This window comes from Lissotriton helveticus, chromosome 3_1 (genome assembly GCF_964261635.1).
Source record: "Lissotriton helveticus chromosome 3_1, aLisHel1.1, whole genome shotgun sequence".
Classification (NCBI taxonomy): Eukaryota; Metazoa; Chordata; class Amphibia; order Caudata; family Salamandridae; genus Lissotriton; species Lissotriton helveticus.
In genome coordinates, this window is record NC_136061.1 from 700,490,897 (window position 1) to 700,518,826 (window position 27,930).

The 27,930-nt window shown below is 46.2% G+C and overlaps 1 protein-coding gene and 1 pseudogene across 8 annotated transcripts in view; both read left to right on the top strand.

Moving 5' to 3' along the window:
- Nucleotides 1–27,930, top strand: part of ELP4 (elongator acetyltransferase complex subunit 4) — a 1,619,784-nt gene that overhangs the window by 291,883 nt on the left and 1,299,971 nt on the right. The window lies entirely within an intron of this gene.
- LOC144822870 (eukaryotic translation initiation factor 3 subunit I pseudogene) lies at nucleotides 22,566–24,225 on the top strand (annotated as a pseudogene). The gene has a single exon (XR_013608713.1). The product of XR_013608713.1 is annotated as a eukaryotic translation initiation factor 3 subunit I pseudogene (transcript).

The window sequence follows — 27,930 nt, forward strand, 5'->3', positions numbered from 1 at the left end:
CGACGCCAATGTGGCAGAGTATGTGGTGGAGAAAATCCATCAACCCCTTGAAAGGAAGGCCAGGAATAGGATGAGGGGAGAATGCCCCATACCCTCACTTAAGAGGAAGGTGGCACACGCACCTGAAATTGATGAGAAACTATGTACCTTTTTCTACCCCAGCACACCCCCTACACTACACAAACACCACTGCACTTCCTTAAACCCTAAAACACTACCCCAGCACGACCCCTTCATTAACCAAACATAACTGCACTACCCTAAACCCAAAAGCACTACTCCCAGCACGACCCCCTACACTACACAAAAAACATTGCACAACCCTAAACCCTAAAACACGACCCCCTACACTACACAAACACCACTGCACTACCCTAAACCCTAAAACACGAGAACCCAGCACGACCCCCTACAGTACACAAACACCACTGCACTACCCTAAACCCAAAAACACGAGAACCCAGCACGACCCCCTACAGTGCACAAACACCACTACACTAACCTAAACCCTAAAACACTACCCCCAGCATGACCCCCTACACTACCCAAACACCACTGCACTACCCTAAACCCCAAAACACTACCCCCAGCATGGCTTCCTACACTACACAAACACCACTGGACTACCCTAAAACACTACCCCAGCACAACCCCCTACACTACCCAAACACCACTACACTAAACCCTAAATCTAACCCCAGCATGATCTCCCACACTAGACAAACACCACTGCACTAGCCTAAAACACTACCCCCAGCATGACTCCCTACACTACCCAAACACCACTGCACTACCCTAAACCCTAAAAGACTAACCCCAGCATGACCCCCTACTCTACAGAAACACTGCTGCACTACCCTAAATACTAACCCCAGCATGACCCCCTACACTACACAAAGACCACTGCATTACCCTAAACCCCCTACACTATACAAACACCACTGCACTACCCTAAACTCTAAAACACTACCCCCAGCACGACCCCCTTCACTACCCAAACACTACCCCCAGCACGACCCCCTACACTACCCAAACACCATTGCACGACCCTAAACCCTAAAACACTACCCCAGTACTACCCCCTACACTACCAAAACACCACTGCACTACCCTAAACTCTAACACACTACCCCCAGCATTACCCTTTACACTATACAAACACCACTGTACTACCCTAAACCCTAAATCTACCCCCAGCACTACCCCTACACTACAGAAACAACAATACACTACAATAAACCCTGAAACACTACTCCCAGCATGACCCCCTACACTATACAAACACCACTGCACTACCCTAAACTCTAAAACACTACCCCATCACGACCCCCTTCACTACCCAAACACTACCCCCAGCACGACCCCCTACACTACCCAAACACCATTGCACGACCCTAAACCCTAAAACACTACCCCTTACACTACACTAACACCACTGCACTACCCTAAATCCTAAAACACTACCCCAGTACTACCCCCTACACTACCAAAACACCACTGCACTACCCTAAACCCTAACACACTACCCCCAGCATTACCCCCTACACTATACAAACACCACTGTACTACCCTAAACCCTAAATCTACCCCCAGCACTACCCCTGCACTACAGAAACACCAATACACTACAATAAACCCTAAAACACTACTCCCAGCATGACCCCCTACACTACACAAACACCACTGCACTACCCTAAATCCTAAAACACTACCCCTACACTACACAAACACCACTGTACTACCCTAAAACACTACCCCCAGCATGACCCCCTACACTACACAAACACCACTGCACTACCGTAAACCCAAAGCACTACCCCAGCACTACCCTCTACACTACCCAAACATCACTGCACTACCCAAAACCCTAAAACACTACCCCCAGCATGACCCCCTACACTACACAAACACCACAGCACTACCCTAAACCCTTATACACGACCCCCTATACTACCAAAACACCACTGCACTACCCTAAACCCTTATACACTACCCCAGCACAACCCAATACACTACCCACACACCACTGCACTACCCTAAACCCTAAAACACTACCCCAGCACGACTCCCTACACTACACAAACACCACTGGACTACCCTAAACCCCAAACACTACCCCCAGCATGGCTGCCTACACTACACAAACACCTCTGGACTACCCTAAAACACTACCCCAGCACAACTCTCTACACTACCCAAACACCACTACACTAAACCCTAAATCTAACCCCAGCATGACCTCCCACACTATACAAACACCACTGCACTACTGTAAACCCTAAAACACTACCCCAGGACGACCCCCTTCACTACACAAACACCATTGCACTGCCCTAAACCCCAAAACACTACCCCCCAGCACGACCCCCTACACTACCCAAACACCATTGCACGACCCTAAACCCTAAAACACGACCCCCTACACTACACAAACACCACTGCACTACCCTAAACCCTAATACACTACCCCCTACACTATGCAAACACCACTGTACTACACTAAACCCTAAAACACTACCCCCTACACTACCAAAACACCACTGCACTACCCTAAACCCTAAAACACTACCCCCAGCATTACACCCTACACTACACAAACGCCACTGCACTACCCTAAATCTACCCCCAGCACTACCCCCTACACTACAGAAACACCAATAAACTACCCTAAACCCTAAAACACTACTCCCAACATGGCCCCCTACACTACCCAAACACCAATGCACTACCCTAAACCCTAAAACACTACCCCTTACACTACACAAACACCACTGCACTACCCGAAACCCTAAAACACTACCTCCAGCATGACCCCCTACACTACACAAACACCACTGCACTACCCTAAACCCCCTACACTATATAAACAACACTGCACTACCCTAAATCCTACATCTACCCCCAGCATGACCCCCTACACTACTCAAACACCACTGCACTACCCTAAACACTACCCCCTATACTACACAAACACCACTGCACTACCCTAAACCACTACCCCAGCACTTCCCCCTACACTACAGAAACACCACTGCACTACCCTAAACCCTAAAACACTACGCCCAACACTACACAAACACCACTGCACTACCCTCACCCTAAAACACTATCCCCAGCATGACCCCCTACACTACACAAACACCACTGCACTACCCTAAACCCCCTACACAATACAAACACCACTGCACAACCCTAAAACACTACCCCCAGCACGAACCCCATTCACAAAACAAACACCTCTGCACGGTCTTAAACCCTAAAACACTACCCCCAGCACGACCCCGTCACTACCCAAACACAACTGCACTACCCTAAACCCAAAAACACTACCCCAGCACGACCCCCTACACTACCCAAACACCATTGCACGACCCCCTACACTACACAAACCCCACTGCACTACCCTAAACCCTAAAACACTACCCCTACACTACACAAACACCTCTGTTCCACCCAAAAACACTACCCCCAGCACGACTCCCTACACGACCCAAACACCACTGCATTACCCTAAACCTACCCCCAGCATGACCCCCTACCTCACCCAAACATCGCTGCACTACCCTAAACCATAAAACACTAATCCCAGCACGACCCCCTACACTACCCAAACACCACTGCACTACCCTAAACCTAAAACACTACCCCCCAACATGACCCCCTACGCTACCCAAACACCACAGCACTATCCTAAACGCTTGAAGAGAAACCCCCAACCCATGCCTAATCCCCCTTACCTCTCACTCCTCGTGGTTCCTCTCTCCTCGTGGTTCCTGCTAAACGTCGTCTCTGAGGGGCAGTCCACGTCGTTGTGAGGAAACGGAACAGCCTCTGTTTCCTTACAACTACGTGGATCGTCTACATGATTTTTAGAACACATGGTCATTTACCATACATATCGTTACAACAAAATTCGTTGGAAAGGCATGTGTGGTAAATGACAATGCGTTCTAAAAAAAATGGTAATGCATGCGTTGTAATGGTATTGTGAAGTAAAAAAGTTGTTGTAACGGCTGTTTACTGATTGAAGCTGGCCCCTATTCTTCAGTGAGACATTTATTTGATTAATTGGGAGGAAGGAATGTGGCTTAGTTACCGAAAAGTGCATTCCCGGCTGTTGTATTGCAAAAGTGTCTGCGTGGCCTGGTTTCACTTCCGGTGAGACAGTGGAAGAGTCTGGATCGAAAGGAGTTCTGTTGTTGGAAGGGGCCGTCGCGACACGTCATCAGAAAACATAGCTAATGGAAAGCATCCTCCCTGAAGTGTGGAGCAGTGCCATGAGAGGTTAACGAGTGTGCGTCCCACCGCAGTATGACCGTACTGTGTAACCCATGTGCCGCCTCAAGGGTACGGGAGGCAGAAGAGGCATCACAGGTCCTCTTGAAGACCGTTGTAGCACTAATTCTACATTTTAGTACTAGGGCATTTTAACTTCGTTGTTCCAGTCAGATACTAAGAGAAGATCCTGTGTTATTCAGTGCCCTCGTTACCTTTTTTGTGGGTTGTGGTGCTTGTCACTTCGCTGCCCCGCCGGTGCACACGACTGGGCACCCCACCTCGTGTGCCATCTGCAGGGTCTCTGCCCTAGTATCACTGGTTTCTGTTTCTGGAGTGGCAACATAAACAGTTGCTCCCAAAGGACTGGCCTGAACACTTAGGTGAATATCCCCTGCACGAGCATTCAACGATAATTCGTTCCTAGCTCTCCCACGTCAACGAGGACGTCCTAATAGCACGGCTCCGCTCGCAACACCGTATGATGTCATTGGAGCCATACGAAAACCTCATTGGCGTGCTGTCGGTTCCACCCATTTTTTCCGTGGCACTGAGGCAAACAGGCAGACCGAGACATTTTCACATGTATACATAGTATAATAAATATACATATATATTCACTGAAAAAAACATAGGTTTCAGGCACGTTATAGTTAGAAATTAGCATTTAAAAAACCTTAGAAATTTGTCATTTGAGATGTCATCAGTGATGTCATGAGTGATGTCACTGACCATGTCATGTGTGATGTAATATGTGACATCATCAGCAGTGCATTGCGGGCGCGTGAGTTATAGTTAGCTGAACTAACTATAACGGGGGAATTTATATGGTTTTGTACGAGTGAAATATCCAACTAACTGTAACGTTCCTGAAACCTATTTTTTTTCAGTGAATATATATTACCTGCTGGTGGTTGCCAGAAGGAAGTTATAGTTCGGACCTATTTTCCATAGGAAATCCGCAGCATTCTATTTGGAATAACTTTAGCGCCGGTTGACGAATCTAAGCGAAATTTTCAAAACTAATGGCCAGCTCCGGTCCGCTTCTATCCTAAAAGTCTCGGGGTGATTTGTGAAGCGGGGCCGAGAAAAAAGGGGGGTCCCAAATCGTGTTTTCCCCTTGCAATTTTCCATAGGAACCGTTCATTGCGGCTACAGCCCGAACTGTGGAACCGAATTACACGAAATTTGGCAAAGAGGTAGTCCTTGGTTAAGACTCATGCCTTTTGCTTAAATGGTGTAAATCCGTTCAGTAGTTCCTGAGAAAATCACAATTAAACGTACATATATATCTATGGCCGCGGTGGATCCGCACACCCTGCCGTGCAAGAGCTGTATTCTAATTGGCTGTCAACACTCCAGATTGACTGTCAACACTCCAGATCAGGAAGAACCGAGGCACAAGAAACCTAATAAAAAAACACGCAAAATGCGAAAAGGGGGCAGGGTAGAAACACCCTGACCCCATAGGCCTGCTCAGGGGGTCCCACAGGGAACCCCAAAACCCCCCCAATTTTTTTTATTTTTTTTTAAATCTGCAAACTCCGCGCAGCGTGCGTGGATCTTGCCGATAAGCGTGGGCTCCCGCTCTTCAATGCTGCTAATTAGCCCCCAGGGGGGCCAAATCCCAGGGGGCATGTTCATAAAAATAAAGTGTGGCGGGGCCCAATGCCCCCACACTGCCCCGGGGACCGCCACCCCCGGGGCAAAAGCATGTATAATTGCGGAGCTGCATTGCAGAGTGTTGTAAAAAGGGGCGTGGCCTCTGAACACCTCTCTGCAACACATCTCCTGGCGCATACTGGAGGTACATGGTGGGCTAGTTGGCCCCCAGGGGACGTAAGGATTGAAGAGGAATTAATTCCCCAACTTAAAATGCGCCACAGGGCGTGTTTGCAGACATGTCACCTCAGGCCCCGCCCCCTTCCTTCACTATTGTGCAAACGTGCCCTGTGGTGCATTTTAATTTGCGGTGTTGGGGGCAGCCCATTTGGTGATTGTAAGTATTGGCTGTGAGGCGGCGCCGGAGTGTGCGACTCACTGGGGCGGTGAAGACCCGGCGTGGGGTAGGAGCCGCAGTTCTACTCAATGACAACTCTAATGTGAGGCAACCGGTAGCTGGGACACGGAGTGCACCGCGAGAGGCTTGCCCAGGACTCAGCGGCTACAACGGGATGCGGTGCTCTCGCTACCTGTCTGTACGGCTCATCTTGGAGTGGGGGGCCAATTTGGGAGTTCGTTTGTGAGGGCCTTCGGCTGACAAACAGAGCCCATCGCTCTATCAGGGCAAAAGGCACTAAATACAGAAACGCGATCATGTTCACACGAGACACCGTCCCCCGCATTTTCATCGGCGGCCATTTCGGACCGCGAGGTGCACCTTTATCTCTGTGTGGGTGCCCAGAGCGAGCTCCTGGTGACTGCACTCTCGAGGGGCCCTTCAAACATTGTTTCCTGCCCAAACTGCTGGTAAACTGCCTCACCTGTCCTCGTGGGACGTCGCAATTGTGCTCCAACACCCTGGTGGGACTTCTGATCCCAGGGTGCCCCGTTCCACCGCCCCAGCCAGAATGGAGACAGCTGCTGCAGGGGGAGGCGCTGACATCTCGCTATAAAGGGCCGCCTTCCCCACGCAAGGCGGGACACGCGCGGGAGGCGCCGGGACAAGCCTGGGACAAGGGCGTGGCCGTCTAAGGCCGGAGGAAGCTGGGCTGGGCCCCCCCTCTTAACTTCGTAATTTCCATATCATCCTGTGGCTTCCCAAGTAAGGGACTGTGACATATTAATCATCTTAACATCGGAGGGCCTATATTTTATCTATACTCCGATACTTGTATTAGCGGACACTTTTCGAAGCGGGGATCGGAACTATAGTTGTCATAATTTGCTCTTGGGACCCAGCTTACAAACTATCGTGGGACCAACAGTTATCATATATTTGTTCATTACATGGCCTTTTTGTATGTGTTTGCTTGGCCCACAGCAAGTTCATAGGCACTGCTTCCATGTTATAATTTTTAGTTTTAGTGTTATTCACTGTTTAATTAGATTACACATCTGTGAGTTATTAGGGAATACGTGCATTGCTGAATTGCGCAGCAGTTTATGTACAAGCTCATTTTTTACTCTTTGACCCTGACAGTGCTATACACCAAGGTATTTTATCCAATTTTTCTGGTTCTTAGTATAATCTGATGCATTAGTTTCTGAGTGTGTATCTGTATTTGTTGTGGTGTAGTTCTTGTGTTTACCATATTGTCCATTCTTACAGATTTTATTCTAAAATGAGTAAATGGAAAGTAACTGTGGGGATAGGAGTGATCGGAACCTTATATGCCTTTTTAACTAGGGCTGAATCTGTCCTCACCAAAGAAATTATACTAACGGAGCACAGGCTATCCTTGGAACCCTTCCCCTCATTGGGTAGGCTTTCCATTACTCCTGCTCTCCCAGAAGATCTGACTGTCCCTAATCATGTTACGCCCCCCCCCTGAACAACGGTGTTAATCGCCGGAGACTGACACTAGACAACTGAATGAATCTAGGCCCTCAGCGATCCAAGAGCAGGAACTTAGTCCTGTTAACCGTAAATTACGGGTAAGGGCACAGAAATCAAAAGTGAATACCATCGGTCGCAAGAAAGCTACTGCTACATCTCGGAAAAATCGTGGATCTAGGCAAACCATTCACACAGTGTCAGGTAACCAGGGGGTGACTGTGGCAGAAATACATGACACAGGTGATGTCAGGGAGAGACATGTAAGTAATTGCGACCAGATGGATGTCGGGGCACTATCTGCCGGTTCACCGGAGGGGGTTTTCTGGGGAAGACTAGAAACCATGTTGAATACCCTTTTAGATCCTATTGTACAAACAATCTGTGGGATTGAATCAAGGTTATCTAGTTTAGAATTGTTGTTGGCCAATTCTCCCAGTGACACTACTACCGTGAACCCATAAAAGCCCAAAACCCAAGAGCTCATTATGAAAGATAGAGTTGGGCGGGACAGAGTCGAGGAAGCTGATAATGTGTCGATAATAGCTAAAGGTAGGACACCGGATACAAGAGGCTCAAGTAGCCTTAGGGTGGCCAATGAAGATAATGCAGACTTAAGACAGCCCATTACTACCAGAACAGGACCACCTTTGCCATAGATAGATAAGAGGCTTGAGGACGTGTCTCTTTCACCCCCAAAACAACCAATTATTGATCTTCCACCGGATTCAACCCCATATGTAGCAATAATGGGGTATGTTCCTGTCCTTCCCCCAGGCAAGAGTGAAGGTTATGGGCAACTGCTGAGCAAAATAACGCACTGGTTTGCCCATAACATTATAGATGGAGCCATTTTGGCCAATAATATAATTATGGCACGCAGGGTTAATTGGATTGGGAGCTCCAGTAAACAAGGTTCAGGGTACTGTGTTATCATTAACTTTGATAACCCCTACACCGCAGGCCGAATTGTTCCTGGTGGAAATAGCCAGTCTCCATTAACGGGCTCTGTAAACAGATTATTACCCCTGGGTTTTTTTACAGGCCCCTAACTTACAGAGATTCGGCGAGAGCTGTTCATGGGGAACACTATCGGGGGGTGTTCAGACAAAACTGGGACTTACTCGTCATCCTACTACCTTGATGAAACCTCAGTTATTCATGAATAGGCAATGTGACTGTGGGTTTAGAGTGCTATTAAACAATAGATTTGAAACATTGTCAGGCATGGATGACTGTGATTGACTTCGGGAATCAGAATTTTCAGTTGGGGGGCTGGTTGCAATATCGCAAGAAGCAGGGGTTGCGGGGGCTGAGTACCGAAGGGGGAGGCTGAATAACTTTATCTCCTGGAATATAGCGGGCTTGACTACTAAGCTAAGGGACCCCAGATGGATAGCTTATGCGAAGCAATTCTTTTTTTTATTTATTTTTTTTAATTGTTTTTATTGTGGCATTTCGTTAAGATACACATAATACAGTCACATCTGTGAACATGCAGGCAAAGATGAAGAACAAGAGTCAGGTCAAAGTATAATACACAGCCTTTCGGTCCACAACCCTGAGGTCGGACGGCATCTCAATATAGCAAAACAGTATTAGGAACAAGTCAATACCCGCATTAGACACAGATAGGGCAGTCGCACCACTGATTTTTGTTTAAAACAGAAACAATACAAGAACAAAGAAATCCAGCAGAGCCTGTCAAGATAGCCATTAGTCCAGCTTAAGGGTCCAGCACTAACCAGTTGTGTCGCTTCGTCCCAGGCTCATCGATAAACCACAAAGTTAAAGAAAAAACACCTGTTTAGGAAGTAGACATTGGCAGTTCCCATTGAAGATGAGTCTCAAATCCCCCAGCCTATACACTCGCCTCAGGAGCCTCTCCGGGACATCGCCAGTTCTACCATTGGAGAATCATACAGTTCACCCCGGTATGTGTTCCAGTGTCCCCATTTCTTGTCCCACACCTTGGGGCATCCCCTTATTATATACACAGTCTTCTCTGCTATCATGCACTGGTCCACCGCGGCCACCGAGCCTATCAAAAGTGGCCTGTCCGGGGAACCCCATCCAATTGCTATAGAACGTTTAACCAACTGAAACCCCAACGCCGCCCATTGTAGCTCCAGAGCAGTGAGGTCGTTGGGCCCCCACACATTCTTTAGGCGACGCGGATAGGGGCTTGCCCAGGGAGCGGCTCATTTTACTCAGCGCGGCTGCCCAGAACCGCTGTATCACAGGGCATTCCCACAGGATGTGGTAGAAGGTTCCTGGGAGTCCGCAGCCACGGAGGCATAGGGCGTCAGGTCGCTGACCTATTCTGGCCAATGTAAGGGCCGACATATACGCTCTGTGTAATACTTTTAGTTGAATCAATCAAAACCTGTGACATATAGCTGATTCCCTCGGGGACATCAGTGCCGATCTCCAATCCTCATCGTCTAGGGGACCCAAGTCTGCCTCCCACTTGGTCCTCAAAGACACGAAAGAATCAGAGAGATTATTGCAGAGTTTTCGATAAGTTAGGTAGATGGCCTTTGCATGGAGAGGTTCTGACAAGAGCCTGTCTTCCAAAGGGGAGGTATCAGGTATGGAAGCTAGGTCTGGAAATGCGTCACGCAGGGCATGTGTAATTTGCAGGTACCTAAAGAATTCAGTGGGTGCCAGGGCATATTTAGCTTGTAAGTCGGTAAAGGTCAGCAATCTACGCTTGTGAACAAGGTCTCCAACCTCAGAGATCCCAATCGCATCCCATCTGTCAAATCCCCGGGAGAAGCAAAGGAAACCCAGGCGCTGTGTGGACCACAAAGGCGAGGCTTTGGTAAGTCTGTCAGTCCATCCCAGCCTTCTGTTGGCTATGTGCCAGACCCCCACCGTATGAGCCATGGGCCCAATGTATCTAGTTTTAGTGGGTTTACTATACAAAGCCCATAGGTAACCCTCTCGTCCTGTTTGTTCTCTGTCCAACAGGAAGGCCGGGTTCAGAGGTGAACCGTGTATCCAGTGGTTGATCACCACAAGCTGGGAGGCCCAATAGTAGAGACGGAGGTTGGGGAGGGCTATTCCCCCATCATACCAGCCCTGAAACAACTTACAGAGAGCGATCCGAGCGGCACCACCGTCCCAGAGCAGCCCTCGGAGCTCGCTTTCCACCGACCTGAAGTACGAATCCGGAATGGGGAAAGGACAGTTCTGTAGGACATACAGGAAGCGTGGAAGCGCTAGCATTTTGAATAGTGCTGCCCGACCTAGGAGGGAGAGCGGGAGCGATCGCCAATGAGCGACGTCGCTACGCAGCCTGCGCAGTGGGCCCAACAGATTGCGGTCGTAGAATTGTGTGGAGTCGGGAGTAATGAAAATACCAAGGTATGTAAAGCCGTCAGAGGCGATTGTAATTGAAAAACCCCGAGGCAAGCGAGGTGGCGGGCCATGTAGCATATAGCACCGATTTGGTCCAATTTATGGCGTATCCGGAATATTTCCCATAGTTAGTGAGGACATGGAACAGACTGTTGATGGAGGATGTCGTCGGCATAAAGGGAGATTTTATCCACTGTCTCGTCGCTCCAACGCAGGCCTCTAATTGAGGCATTGGTGCGGACCCAGTGAGCAAGTGGCTCCAAGGTAAAGGGCGTACAACAGGGGGGGAGAGGGGGCAGCCCTGTCTGGTGCCCCGATGGAGAGGAAATCTTCTGGACGTGAAATTGTTGACCCGGACCTGGCCCAAGAAGTCCGTATATAAGAGGCGCACCCAAGCGATGAAGTTGGGTCCAAAGCCAAATCGGCGGAGAACCTCGAACAGGTAAGGCCATTCAATCAAGTCGAATGCCATTGCTGCATCGAGGGATAATATAGCAGCATCCTAAGATTAGGTGGGCTGCCGGCTCAACACGTTCTGGACCCTACGGAGATTCAGCGCCGTGTTTCGGCCCAGGAGAAAGCCGGACTGGTCATCATGTATCAGCGAAGGGAGTACCAAGAGAAGACGGGTCGCTAGCAGTTTAGCCAGAACCTTGGCCCCAGTGCTGATCAAAGAGATCGGCCAATAGGAGCCACAGGCAGTGGGAGGCTTGGCATGTTTTAGGATGACCGCAATTGAGGCCAGCCTTTGATCGAGGGGGAGCACCCCAAGCTCTAGGCTTTCCGTGAAGATATAAAGGAGATGGGGGATGATGTCAGGGACCATTCCTTTCAAGAAGCGAAGCAATTCTTGATAATCTGCCTACAGGAAACCTGGTCGGTAGAATGTGACCTTTTCCTGGAAGGCTATAAGACTTACTTTGTCCCAGCTAGAACATCGATGAGGGGGAGACCAAGGGGGGGGGGGGGTTTGGTCATTTATATTTCGGTAGCTGTCGCGTGCAAAGTGCACGTAGTGCCCTCCTCTCATTCAGGCATATTCGCATTAGTGGTAGGCAAGGGGACTCACAGTTGGGGAGTGGTTAATTTCTCTAACTCCCATCTCCTCCTCCACTGATTCTAGTAATGTATTGGCCTTGAGTGAATCTATAAATTACTCTTTGAGCCATAGCCTACACAATCTTATGGTTGCCGGTAATTTTAATATACATCCATGCGGCAACCCGCTAATGTCCTGCATTTCTGAGTTGGGCTGCCCCCGAAAGAAGGGATTTCATTTTGAGCATACAGTTGAAGGGGAGCGGTTAAATGACTTGACCAATGACCTAGATTTGACATCTACCATGGTTATAATGGACCCCTGTATCACCTTTAAGGTGCCCACGTTTAAGGGGCATGGGAATGGGTCTTTTATTGACTTTGTTTTAATATCGACCTCAATTCTAGAGAGTGAGTTTAGTGACCATAACCCTTTATCTTTGTACCTGATTGGTCCTTTGGTTGATTAAAATAGGGCAAGCCCCTAAATTGGGCTCACTCCGCCCATCAGATGGAAAGCGTAGATAGAGATGGTTGCAAGTGACACCAGAACTAATTTTTAATAATATCAAAAATGCTTGTGCAGACGAAATAGCTCTCTGTACACAGGATAGGCATTCACCTTTAAGGGTTTTAGGAGCCTTTAAGGCTATTACTGAAAAGGCGACTGGGCTGCTATCTGCCCCAGCTAAGAATCAAACACGTACGGGACCTAGGTGGTTTGACTCCCACTGCTCTAAAACAGCAAGGAGGTTGAGGGAAGCCCTGTCTACTAAACCCAGAATACAAGCTGTAGTTATCGCGTGTCGTAGGGAATACAAGTCGGCTCTAGCTACACGAAAGGGAGCATTGAAGGAAGAAGCTTGGGGTGAGCTACTGGATGCTGGAACCCTTACCAATAGCATGAAGTTTTGGAGTGTCTTAAATAAACCATTATTTGATCAGGAGGGTGGGGGTGGCCTTGTATGCCATATATCTAAGGAGGAATGAGAATCCCATTATGAGCTATTGTTCGACTGTCTTCCGGAGCTGTTCAATAAGACACCACCTGGCCATAAGGTAATGGAAATAAGATTTGGGAGGGGTGAAATACTGGAAGGTATCTCCGGTTTAACCGCTGGCAAAGCTCTCGGCCCTGATGGGCTCCCCCCAGATCTTTTTAAGTCCAACCCCTCCTTTTGGGTGCCAATACTGGAGTCTGTTTTTAATGCTGCTGTACAACATGGCTGCCCTCAATCGTGGACAACCTCCACCATAGTCCCCGTCTTTAAAAAAGTTGACAAAAGCAGTCCCCACTGCTATAGACCCATATCGCTTTTAGACTCTGTGGTGAAAGTGGTGGGGACGGTCCTCCTGCAGAGGACAATAAGATCTTGTCCGATGTCCAGTATGGGTTCTGCAGGGGACGATCTACTGTTGCCCAGTGCCTCAATCCTCAATCTCTTTTTGATACTGAGTAAATACACTGTGATTCGCCAGGGGACAATCCACCTTGCCTTCATGGACCTATCTTCAGCTTTTGACTGTGTCAACAGCAACAAGCTTTGGGGGTCCATGAGGGCAATGGGAGTTGAAAATGGTGTTTTAAAGTTTTTAGAGGACCTACATAGGTCCACAAAAGCTAACGTTAGGTTTTCCCAGGATTTGAGTGTTACGAGGGATTTTAATATTAAAAATGGTGTCCGACAAGGATGTATTTTGGCTCCCTTTATGATCAACCTCTATATCAATGAACTAGATAGTGTCTTGAGGGGGTTCAGGGCTGATTGCACCAGAGTAGGCCGGCGTGGGATTCCCGTCCTGGTATATGCGGACGACGCCGTCCTTATATCCAGGACGGAAAGGGGACTACAAGCACTCTTAACCGCTTTCTTTGCATTTATGTCTAACAGGGATTTAACAATAAATAATACTAAATCCTAAGTTATGCAGGTAGGACAGCCTACAAAAAAAAGCTTCCTATTTAAAGCTGGAGACTCAAAAATCCCCCTTACTAATACGTTTTCATACTTGGGGGTCCTTTTTGATAATAAGCTTAAATGGGGTCCCCATATACTGAAAAAGAAAGGGGACGTTGCGAGGGTGAATGCAGCAATTTTTAACTTTGCCTCCAAACTGGGGAAAAAAGCCTACTGGAGCTATGCTGCAAGTCTACCAGGCCAAATCTCTGTCTACAGAATCCTATGGCAGTGAAATATAGGGTTACAATCCAGGAGACTGCCTACAAATAGCGGAGAACGATTTCTTGAACCGCTTATTGTGTGTCCCGCTGGGCACATCAAATCTAGCTGTTCATGAGGAACTGGGGATTCAGTTTGTTAGTGATGTACTTTCTTTGCGTCCTCTGACCTGTTGGCTAAAAATATGGCTGAACCCTGACATCCCCCTGACTCACCTGATTCTAAAAGACTGTTTGACTTTGGATAATTCGACCGCAGTACCGTGCCTGAATTATATTATGAAAAGTCTTGCAAGTTTAGGACGGAGAGAGTTATTTGATAACCCTGAATGTATTAAAAAGGGAGATGTGGCGGCAATCAAAACGGCCTTCCTATTACAAAGGAAATTGATGAGGGAAGTTAAGGAGGTACAGAAACCTAGCGTATGGACATATATCATGTTGAAAACAACCCTTAGAGCAGAGCCATATCTCATGGGGTCATTGTTTACGTACGAGAAATTTCTATTAACTAGGTTCCGCATGAAACTTTTTCACTATTTGCTTGCAAGACCCAAATGTTTAACATATAATCAAGTGACAGCTCCCTGTGGCTGCGACGGAAAGTCTCCCCAGGATATGCTGCATTTTATGTTTTTATGAATTCCCTCGTAAACGCTACCTTGTCCCTCTTTTAAAAAAACTTAATTTTGTACAGGTCCGTCCGGCATTGATGTACCTACAATTACTGAAGGAAGATTGTTTATTTTTTATTGTGGAATTTTTAAAATCAATTGTTAAGTCTAGGAAGCAGATGGATCTGTAATGAACTTTTTTAAAATTCTTTTTAATTATTCATTAATTGCTTGCTGCTCTGGATGTCGTTTTATTAATACACAGCCACTTTTGATGTATCATGATCAGTAATGAATTCTTTTCAAGCCCTTTTAATTATTTATTAATTTTATATTGTTGATGATAGCCCTCTAACTATGCATGTTTACCTTGGATGTATCAGGATGTGTAACTTTTATGGTTTACTACTTAAAATGAATAAAGTTTCTTTTGAATTGAAATTTGCATTAATTTGAGAAATTAATTTCTCTTCTATCTTGAGGGTCCCTGGGGGCCAACGAGCCCAACAGGTACCTCCAGTATGCGCCAGGTAGCTGCGTTGCAGAGAGGTGTTCAGGGGCCAGACCCCTTTTTACACCTCTCTGCAATGCAGCTCTGTGGCGCTTACTGAGTGTACCTAGTGGGTTAGTTGGACCCTAGAACCCTCAGGATTGAAGGGGAATTATTTCCCCAACTTAAAACGGCTACAGGGCATGTTTGCACAGTGGTGAACGAAGGGATGGTGTAGGAAAGTGGCTCTATATATACTGGACCGAAGTAAAGTCAGCCGAACTACGAATTTCGATTTACTCACCTGTTAACAGGAGAGACCTCCGTGCTACATCTTTGAGCCCAGTACTGATCCTAATAAGTAATTCTAACCGTACTTACCAGTAACTTGAATTTCCTTCCGTAGGCTAACACTGACTGGTTTCACTTGGAAATTCTTTTAAGTGTGGAGTTGTGGAACTTTAAAATATTTTTCTAAAATCAGCCGTACTACGAATTCCAATTTACTCACTTGTTATCAGGAGAGACCTCAGTACTGTATCTTTGAGCCCAGTACTGATCCTGAAAAGTAATTCTAACCATACTTACTTGTAATTTGAATTTTCTTCAAAGGATATCATTGCCTGCTTTTTGCTGAAAAAGTTTCTAAGTGTCGATTTTTGAAACTTACAAATATTCACCTAAAATCATCCGAACAACGAATTCCGACTTACTCACCTGTTATCAGGCGAGAACCCAGTGCTGCATCTTTTAGCCCAGCACTGACCCTGAAAAGTAATTCTAACCATACTTACCAGTAACTTGTATTTCCTTCCATAAGAATCCATTTTCTGGTTTTCACCGTAAAAGTTTCTAAGTGTCGATTTTTACAAACTACAAATATTCCTTAAATATTGCCTGTATGACTTAAACGCATTCTTTCAACTGTTTACCAGAGATGCAGCAGTGCTGGATCCAGGATCCACCACTGAGTAAGAAAAAGTAATGATCAGGGAGCAGAGCGAGGCAAACGGAGCCTGGGCACTATTGGCCCTTGCTGGGGAACTGTTTCTTGCCGCACTGCCCTCCTGGTGCAGCGCTGCCCTCCGATCGCGCTCGGGGCTGCAGGGACAACACGAGCTCCATGGAGCTGCTGAATGGGCTCCCGGCCAAGACAAAGCCCTGCCCTGTGCCCGCACTTAAAGCAGCTGTAAGCTCTAAGGCTGTAAATGGTGTGCCTGCCTTGACAGCTTACTCTTTGAAAATAACAGTGCTTCTCATAGAAAAACAGATGAGTCACTTAGCCAACTGATAAGAAGCACCCCCCCCCCCCCCCAATATGACAGGCACCGAATGAGTGAGCAGTGCACACTAGCAGGGTCATAAAGATACCCAGTCACATAGGTCGGTCGGGTATCGGAACTCTCAGCGACTCCATGAAGCGTCCAAACTATGGCACAACAACAGTTTTATTGCCTCTGCCATTTTGTTCACAATTTGCCCTCAGGCTGCCCAGACACTCTACCTCGGAAAATGGCAGCACATTGAAATGGCAATGAAAAGCGGACTGAACAACAGAAACAAACAAGGATCCACTGCTGTACCCCAACCAGGCTGGTTCAGCAGAGGTAACAGAAAGAGGACTGCACCCTCTCAACAAACAAGGTCCACCCTGAGCTATACTCGCTCAGGTGCCGGCCATCTTGAAGTGGCACTGACCTACCAAAAAAAAAGAGGCTGTTGGTACGTGGAAAGCTCCAGGAATCTCGTCTCACTTCGACCCGGCCAAACTTTTACCTCTCAAAGTTACTATCCTAATTCTACGGACATAAGGATTTCTTCTGATTCCGACCCAAGTCGCTCCTTAGTGCCCAACCCTTGTCAACATGGTTGGTCCTGGCCTGACTGCTACTGGGGTAAATACATACACCCTGGTTTACCCCCCTACCCTCTCCAAATAAACCGCAAAAATCTTCAAGCACCTCACCATGAAAAACCACCCTGAGACTCTGATCTCTGACCTACGTTTCAGTGCAGACAAGGGGACAGTCATCAACGACCTTGTTTTCTACTCCAGAAGAACCCCCGCTTGGCGCAATACCCTTGAGCACCTCCTTAATGTACGCTCAACCAGGAACATTCCCTACAGCAGTAAACTCTCAATAGCGCCCTCCGCAAACCTGCGAGCCGACCTTACCATCACCCTCTACAAAAGCGGCATTGTCTTGGTCCAAGCCTCAACCAAAAACCTCAATAAGTTTGCAGACCTCTTTACCCTCCTCAAAAACAATGTGCATGACACTAGCAGGGCGACCAACACCCACCTTGACAACCTTCCGACCTGCCCGCCCCGTATATCTAACCTCCCACAAACCAGCTCTCTAAGGTTCTCCAACAATACTCCTCCCAACCCCTCTAGTCCGTTTACCGGCCTTGCCAACACTTCTTCCCCGAGACCCCTGGTCCCCTGCCCTCCTTCTCCTCTTATAATTTCGGAGGTCTCTTACACAGAGCACCCTAACCCCCTCAGCTCATCTACCGGCTCTGCTAATGCAATTGTCCCGAAACCCCTGGTCTCCTCCCGTCTAGCTCCCCACTCGGACTCTGAAACCGGTAAACCTCCAATGACCTATGATGCAGCTCAAGCTAACCATGCTAGCCCACAAATCACCCCCTACTGCTCCCAATTTAGCCCATCCTAACCCTCCTAGCACCCCTATCGCGTCTGCTCCCATCACAGCCCATCTTGACCCTCCCAGCACCCCTATCATGCCTGCTCCCATCACAGCCCATTCTAACTCTCATAGCAACCCTACCGCGCCCCCCGTATTTGGATATCGATACTCTGCCCTCCAGAGCCACCAAAATAATCCAGAGCATCCATTTTTCCATCCTGGGTCTATCAAACCTCCTCCACCTCGCTAAACTCTCCTTCGCCAGCCTCCAGCCCCGGTTGAACTCCACTTCCCCACCTACTACAGAGCTCCTCAAACACCCTCTACCTCAATCCCTGAGGCACCTTTGCCCTCGCAGGCACCCCTGCCACCTATCGGAGGAAGAAACCCTTGCTCTTGCCCTCTCCTATAACCCTCCCCTTGCCTCTCCAAATCCACAAGACCTCACTGAAAAAGAAATCCTCGCCATCCTACAGGACCACAATGCAGCCCCAGTCAACCCTTGCCCCTCCGGTGTGAATGGAAAACATCCCATCGGCACGGTCGCTATCAACCCTTGCAGATCTGCCACCCTCTGCAACAGAAGTGTGACTAGAAGCAATCTAACGCCTGTACTCCTGTCTACCCCGACACCCTCCTGACGGCTCCCTGACTGGTCTCTTAATCAACTGCCGATTGGCAGTAAAGCACGCCGCTGATGTTGCTGCGCTCATCATGAACAGTAAGTTCGACTTAGCAATCCTAACTGAATCATGGCTAAATGATTCCTCATCCCCATGCCTGGACCTCTTAGTCCCTCCCAACTACAACATTGCGAGGCTGGACAGACAACATAGCAAGAAAGGAGGGGGCATCGCCTGCATCGATCTATTGCTCTAACCTTCATGTCACGGAAATGCTGGTGGATACCACTGACTCCTGCGAATACCTTTCCCTCTCAATTTGCAATAATTCCACCCAAATATGCAACCTCCACATTTTTTACCACCCGCCCAGGCATGGACGACTCCTTCACTGACCTCCTCTTTGAAATCCTCACAGCAAAGAGTTCCTCCAGTGCTAAAAACATCTTCCTCGGCGACTTCAACTTACACTGGAACGACCTCAAGGATCCTCATGTCAACGCCATTAAAGACCTCTTGACTGATCAAGCCCTGACACAATCTAATTTACCCCCAACCCACTCAAAAGGAGCCACTCAAGACTGGATCATTGCTAATGAAAAAACCGTCAAGCTTATCTCAATAGACCCCTGTGACTGGTCCGACCACCACGCTATTGCCTTCCTACTTCCAGGCTCCCTCAAGACAAGGGCCCCACAGCCGGTGCTTCCTAAACGATGGGCCAGAGACACTAAGAACCTTGACCACAAGGTACTCGAGGCTAGGTGCAAATCTCACCCCCCCTTCCCCCGCATATCACAATGGTCAGTGACCTCAACGGTCACTATTCTGCTACTATGTCCAACATTCTGGATGACCTGGCCCCACTAAAACTAAAAAGAACTCAAATTAAAATAGAAACCCCTGGTTCACTCGATCCCTCAACATTGAGAGGAGATCCCTCCGATAAGCCGAAAGAATCTGGAGACCGCACCCCTCTGCCGCTCACTTAAAACTTCTCCGCCAGGTCAGAAATACATACAACAAGAACATCCTCAACTCCAAAAAAGAATTCTTCAGTTCGGAGGGGGGGAGAGAAGGAAACACAGGAAGGAGATTCCTTGAGCGGTGCTTGGCCAGATGTCGAGACGTTGGTTCCTCGGGATGGTGCTTGGCCGGAAGTCGGGATGATGGTTCCTCGGAGGTATGGGAAGGAGAGAGAACAGAGGGGCCGTTAGTCCGACTATCTAGGATCGGGCGCTGCTTTCTACCGACACCAGGGGGTGTAGGGGATGAGAGGAGCGTGAGAAAGGCAGGGGAAGGGTCAAGAGGGGGAAAGAGGAAGATTAGGAGCGCGGAAGGGTGACGGAGTGACGGGCGGGTGCGGGGTTCTTCTATACAGTCTTGCTCGTGAATGAATATACGGGTGCTATACACAATATATATACAGTGAGGTGTGCAAGGAGTGGACGTGATTGCTTTATGCACTATAATACACTCTCGATATAGCCGGGGATCGGTACTCACATGCCCGAGTTGCGGCTGCTCTCCAGCCTCCTCCACTGGACTCCACCAGTCCTCGGTCCAGACTTCGTCTTCTTCCGCTTCGCCGCTCTTCTCCTCAGGTTCTCCACGCGCTGTCTCCTGCCACGAATCCGCTTGCTTGAACACTCTGCTCTCTTAGGTTCTGGCTTTTCCGTGCTCCGCCTCTGGGTCGTGGGAGGGACTTCCGGGGTTGTTGGAGAGTCCTTCCGAGTTTCCGTTTGTCGCGATTGGTTCCTGCAATGAAGGAGGGAGGGGTGGAGTCCGGGTTGCTATGGATGCCACAGGATCCGACAGCGAGGCCCTGGACTTTGGGGGAAGGTGCGGCCCCAACGAGGTAGGGGTCGTGGCCCTTTCATAACCTCCTATTACTGGAGGTAATAGGAGGGGTACTTGGCCGCCAAGGACCTCCTTGGGGGTCAACTACCCCTTGTGTTTCCTCCAGTAAGCCCCACACAGTGGGATTGCTGAGAGGTCTTCAGAGGCCACACCCCATTTATCCACCACTCTACAAACCCGCCTTCTGGCGCACTACTGGCTGGGGGATGAAGTCCACTTTACTCCAGAGGGACCTTGGGGGCCAAGAAGTCCTCCTGGTACCTCCTGTAAGTCCTACGCAACGGAATTCCTGAAACCTGGTCGGATGCCCAGAACCCTTTCGCCACCACTCTGCAAACATGACTGCTACTTAAAAAACTTTGGAAATTCACTGAAAAAACCACAAGTTTCAGGGACGTTATAGTTAGGCTGACATTTCACTCATACAAAATCAGAGAAATTACAACTCGCGCCCCCACAATGCACTGCTGATGACGTCACATATAACATCACAAATGACCTGGTCAGTGACGTCACAAATTACATCACTGATGACATCATCCATGGACTGTGAGTGTTTCTAAAAAGTTTAAGTATGTTATATATATGCGGGGCAGGCTCCTTCCGAAAAAAGAGAGAAACAGAGACCCAAGGGGATATGTTTGGAGGCTTTATTCAGGAAATTGGCGGATGCATTTCTGGCTGATGTCGTGCCTTTGTCAGCGCCCAAAGCCTCCACAGGAGTATCACTCTGTATGCGAGTCCCGCCTTTCATTTGAACCCGCTGTCACGGGTCCGCACCTCCCCCAGGAAACCTGAAACAGCACACCTGCGTGGAGTCCCTTGTGCCTGGGAGAACTACAGGTCCCAGAGTCCCTTGTGGGTGGACCATGGGGGTTAGTGCTGGGGGGATCAGATGAAAGTTCTGTGCGGAAAGCGGGAACAAAGCAAAGTGAGTCCATGTAAAAACAAAGCAAAATGTCATGCTCTGTATTTTTCGGCTGCTTTGTCCACAACCAAGCCTCCTCAGCTCCCCTTCGTACGCCTCAGCCCCAGGTTGAAGGTATCCATTGGGCAAGGGCGGCGAAGACAGTGCCTGCAGCCCACAACGAGGTAGGGTTTACCTCGCCACTGCCGGTTTTCCTCCTGTGCTCCGGGGCGGGATTAGGACTGACCAAATAACTCTGGTGAAGCAGAATGTGAACTGTAGACAGTCCATGCCTGTGAAGTCCGATCCCAAGGTGAGGCGGGGTGCTCTGCGATAGCATCTACAGGCTGACGCGTGAATATGTGCGGGGCAGGCTCCTTCCGAAAAAAGAGAGAAACAGAGACCCAAGGGGATATGTTTGGAGGCTTTATTCAGGAAATTGGCGGATGCATTTCTGGCTGATGTCGTGCCTTAGTCAGCGCCCAAAGCCTCCACAGGAATATCACTCTGTATGCGAGTCCCGCCTTTCATTTGAACCCGCTGTCACGGGTCCGCACCTCCCCCAGGAAACCTGAAACAGCACACCTGTGTGGAGTCCCTTGTGCCTGGGAGAACTACAGGTCCCAGAGTCCCTTGTGGGTGGACCATGGGGGTTAGTGCTGGGGGGGATCAGATGAAAGTTCTGTGCAGAATATATATATTCACTGAAAAAACCATAGGTTTCACACCAGTTAAAGTTAGCTGGAAATTTTACTCGCATAAAACCATTGAAATAACCACGTTATAGTTAGTTGGACTCACTATAACTTGCGCGTGCAATGCACTGCTGATGACGTCACATATTACATCACTCATGACATGGTCAGTGACATCACTCATGACTCATGAGTGTGAGACAATGGGAATTCAATTAAATTACATAATACAAACTATAGAATAACTTGTACAAGTTTATTTTTGCTGTTCTCAGAATATATTGAATTTCACTTAAAAAAGTGAGTTCAAACTACTCATCATATGACAGCGGGGAAAAAAAAACACAATCAAAAAGATTGTTTTAGCTTTTTCATCCCACACGTTAAGTGTCGCAGGAGAGGCCCAAGTTCGGCACCGGCATCATGAAACCCATCCTACTGCAAGGCCACGAGAGGTCGATCACCCAGATCAAATACAACCGAGAAGGCGACCTCCTCTTCACTGTTGCAAAAGATCCGATAGTGAATGTCTGGTATTCTGTGAATGGAGAGCGACTTGGCACCTACAATGGGCATACTGGAGCAGTCTGGTGTGTGGACTGTGACTGGGACACCAGGCATGTCCTCACTGGCTCCGCTGATAACTCCTGCAGACTCTTCGACTGTGAAACAGGGAAGCAGCTGGCACTGGTAAATACCAATTCTGCAGTTCGAACCTGTGGCTTCGACTTTGGGGGAAACATCATAATGTTCTCCACAGATAAGCAGATGGGCTACCAGTGCTTTATCAACTTCTTTGACCTGCGGGATCCCAGTCAAATAGAGGACAACGAGCCTTACATGAAGATCCCCTGCAATGATTCCAAGATCACCAGCGCTGTGTGGGGCCCTCTTGGGGAGTGTGTCATCGCTGGGCATGAGAATGGGGAACTGAACCAGTTCAGTGCTAAGTCTGGCGAGATTGTTGGCAACATTAAGGAGCATCACAAACAGATCAATGACATCCAGACCTCCCGCGACCAGACCATGTTTGTCACAGCCTCCAAGGACAACACAGCAAAGCTTTTTGATGCCACATCTTTAGAACACTTAAAGACCTTCCGCACAGAGCGTCCAGTCAACTCGGCTGCCCTGTCGCCAATCTATGACCATGTGATTTTAGGTGGTGGTCAAGAAGCCATGGATGTAACTACAACTTCCACCAGGATTGGGAAGTTTGAGGCAAGATTTTTCCATTTGGTGTTTGAAGAGGAGTTTGGTAGAGTCAAGGGACATTTCGGGCCAATTAACAGTGCTGAATTTCACCCGGATGGAAAGAGTTACAGCAGTGGCGGTGAAGACGGCTATGTTCGGATCCATAATTTTGACTCTCAGTACTTGGAGTTTGAGTTTGAAGTATGATGGCTCAATTTATGTATTTCTTATTTCTCTTTTCCAAACCTGACTTCTCACTGCGATATTATTACCCTATTTACCCTCCAAGGTGTGAAATGAGCATTCTCTGTAATATATTTGGGAGCAGGCGACTGCCAGTGAAGCTGTTTGCAGTGGAAACAAAAACTGTACAGTAAACCCGATTTCCAGCTGTCCCACCAATGGAGAGAACTTTTATGAACCTAAAAATGTAATGTTTTTTCAGCTGCCTTAATTATCTTTTGGGGCGTCAGGCAACAGTTGTATCCACTGAGCATGGGAGGTAATGTGGAATTAACTAATCCCACTTAAATAAATAAATAAAGTAAGAATTGGTTATCTGTCAGTGACCACATGTTGTTGTAAAGGAACGCTGAGTTGTAATCCAGATATCTGCCAACAGGTTAATTGAATTGAAAGCCGACTGGAATCATTCACAACTGATGTGTTTTTTGTTTGAACTCGACTGTGCTCACTGACTGTAGCTGCCCCAAACTGACTATTGGTGTTGGCAAAGTCCACATTCTTCACCTCAGTCATTGATCCCTGGTCGGAGAGTTGAATTACATTTTAACATCGGATAAATGTGGCTGCAATAAAGACCATTAATATTTGTAATTCATAAAGATCTAAAATATAAAAAAAAAAAAAAAAAAAAGATTGTTTTAAAAAAAACATCTAAACTTAAAAATCACAAATGTACACTAATCTTTGATTCACTTACTTTTCCTTTAGGCCAAATAGTATATCATGAAGGTCCTTTTCGTTGGAAAGTACTCTGCTGTTCACTAAAAAATCCATTTCATCGACTTTCTAGAAGAAAAGCTCCAAGAACATCTGAAATATTTTCATTATTTTCATATACTCTTTTTTTTCAGTCATGACTCTTTGCTCATTCCTTCACTTTTCCTTAAGGCCAAAAAGTGTCAGATGTATCATTATATTTTCAAATTAATTAAAAGAAACTCTGAAATTACCGTTTTTCCGACGTTCTGAAAGAAAGGCTCATACAACATTTTCACAATATTTAAATATTCGTAATTCCATCTCTGACTCACTCATGTCCATCATTTCCTATAATACTGATATCACTTACTATGAGATCCACTTACAGTACCTATATGACAACTCAATTTTTTATATTATCTTGATCACTTTTACTCAGAATATAATTTTAAACAGCAAACTAACCTTTAATAACTGCTCCCGTCTTCATAGGCCAATTACCTTTACTTAAATTTTGGTTCTAAAAACACTAGGTATGAATTTTTTAAGTCAAAAGGCAAACGTTGTTTGAAAGTCAAATGAGTGTCATTACAGTGCGTCCAACCTTTACGACTTTTTAAATAGCATGTGTAATGCCCTGATGTTGTTGAAGGACCGTCATGATAAATAATAGCTACAGTTGCAAAGGTTCTTCCTGAAATTGATAACTGAGAAGCCACAAAAATGTTAATAGAAGTGGACAATTTACTTCCATCAGGTCTACATCGTTGGAACATTAAAATCACATATTTACCATAAGTTTGTAAAAATAATGTGGACAGCATTGCAGACTTACATTGGGTACACACCATATTGTGATCAGCTGCTTTAACTAGATTATTAAAAGGCACTGATTTGCAGTCTGGTTAACTCAAATATATAAATCTTTCAGTGTCTATTCTAGTACTACTTGATAAACTACAGTTGTCGCAGTCATGCTGCCATTGATAAGAAAGGCTAAAAAGATTTTTTTATATCTACACCTTCATCTTCCAAAACATCAAACATATACATTTAAAATTCCTGACAATCCTGCTGAATATTCTGTGAAAATTGATTTTGACCAGAACATATGTATAGAAGATTTCTAATTTCTGAAACACTTTCTATTTTTGCTCTATCACTGCTATATTTCTCAAACACAGAATTCAATAAACAGCAGAATGTTTGATAACGATTTTCAACAATCTGTTCTTGTAAATTTTGAAGAAAAAAAACATTAAGCACTACATTAGCATAGCAGTTGACACCAGAACTGTTTTCAAACTGAAATCCAACAACATCTTCAACAGAATCCTTTTTCTTTCTGCTTACAATTACAGTTTCATCTACTTTTTGTCTTTTTGCTACTACCTCACTGCAATTATTCTCATTTCTTCTTTTTCGGCCTACCACACGTTTTTCAAACAGAGGATATTGAGGTAAATGTGGAGCATACTCTCTTCTTAACCTATTGTATTCTTTAATACAATCTAGATCAGCACAAATCTTTGTTTCATCACACTCAATCAAGTACAATCCTGATAAAGTTCTGACTCGTGATAATGCCACATATGCCATACCCTCTTTAAACACAGAACTTCCAATGTTCACCAAAGCACTATCTACACTTAAACCTTGAGATTTATGAATTGTCACCGCATATGCCAAACAAACAGGAAACTGTTTTCGGCGAACATATAAGTCTTTCACAAGCAAACATCTAGCTGAACAACGACAAATTTGTTCTATTTCGTCAATGCCATCAAATTTAATTTTTAAAATTTCAATTCCATCTCTATTTTTGTAATTCACAAAACCAACAACATGACCCATTGCTCCATTTACCAGACCTCTTTCAACATTTAAATTCCTTCTCAAAATGATACGACAATTTAAACACACATTCAGAGTCTTTTCAAAACCAGCAGTTTTCGATATACTCTTCTCTAATGAATCCAATTTTGATTTCAAATTTTCAGACAAAATAATTGTTCCTCCCATATGCTCTATTTTATCTATAGCTTCCAGTTTCACAATCTCTTCATTTTCTAACTTTAACATTTTGTTGTTGAAAATGGAACATTCTTTCAGAGTTGGCATCAAACATATTCCAGATTTGTTCTCGTTAATTTTCTTAGAAATATTCTCTGGAGGAATGTTTTCATTTGGATACAAATTTGAAATTAATCGTGCATGTAAAGTTTCTTTCCCATGCTCACTTACTTTTCCGATTCTTACATCTTGTAGAATATTTTTATAATCTTCATCCTTTGCCTGTCGCATATTTTGAAGTAGTTATGCATATTTGAAATTTAACCATATATTAACGTTTCCAATGCTTCCTAGGCACTTCCTGGTATCTTCATGCGTGACCATTTTAAACACTGGTTGTCCTTTCACTGGAGTCAACTGCAGTAGATCTCCAAAAACAATAATGTGTTTTCCTCCGAATAAGACATCATAGTCTGTTCTAAGAATTTCTTGCATTCTCACAAAAGCAAGCATTAGATTTGAGACCATGCTTACCTCCTCAATGATAAGAATTTTCATTTTCTTCAGGACTCTTGAAACTTCAGAACAAGCATCTCCAGATACCTTGTGGTATTGTAATTTGTTATCATGCTCAACTGGTAGCATCAATAAACGATGTAAAATAATCCCTTTAATGTTATGTGCTGCAAGCCAAGTTGGAGCAGTAACAACACAAGACAACGCTGATTCAGTCCTTTTCTGCAAATAAGTTGCAATTGCTTTAATCAGAAAACTTTTTCCAGTTCCCGCTTCTCCACTCACATACAGTCGGACAGGCTTAAATGATGTACATGAGCACTCTTTTTTCTCATGACTGAATCCATGTTCAACCTGTTCTGTGACTTCGTCATATATCTGTTTCTGCTCAATATTTAGTTGTTTCGCCAAATCTTCTAAGTTAACTACATCCTCTTCAGCTTGTTCCATAGCTCTTTCCACCTCATCCATGGCAGTGGCAGCCTCATTTTGAATAATTGGTCCTCCTAGTGGATCCTGACTCAATGAAGCAGAACTCTGACTGTCTTGAGAACTGTCTCTCGCAATCTCTGCAGCAATTGTTGCTTCTTGTTCTATTTCTTCGTTCAACATTTGCAGATAATTTGGAAAAACAGGACATTCTATGGTATCCTTGGTTGCATTAAAAGAGTCTTCATAACAGAGAAAGTCTCCAAGTAGCCACCTCTATAGAGTTGTCAGCAACGAATTGAATATCCATGTTAGCATTCCACATGGACAAAATCACTGGGTTATAGTCGTTGATGTACTTGAATTCTTCGTTTCTTTTTAAATTGTATGTATTTTTGGGTGATTTCCTCGTCACAGTATGTCGTAGAGAAGACATCAAATTATTTACTCTTCCTTTAGAAATCACTGGTCGTGGAAAGCTGAAACAACATTTTGTGTAGAACTTTTCCTTGTTTTTGAATTTTCTACGACAATACTTCCCACAACGATGGGATTGAAAACGTAAAACTTGTTGCCTTAAACTGTTTTCCTCGGTAGTTTTCGGAACAGCACATGTTGAATACTCTTCAAAGAAACTCA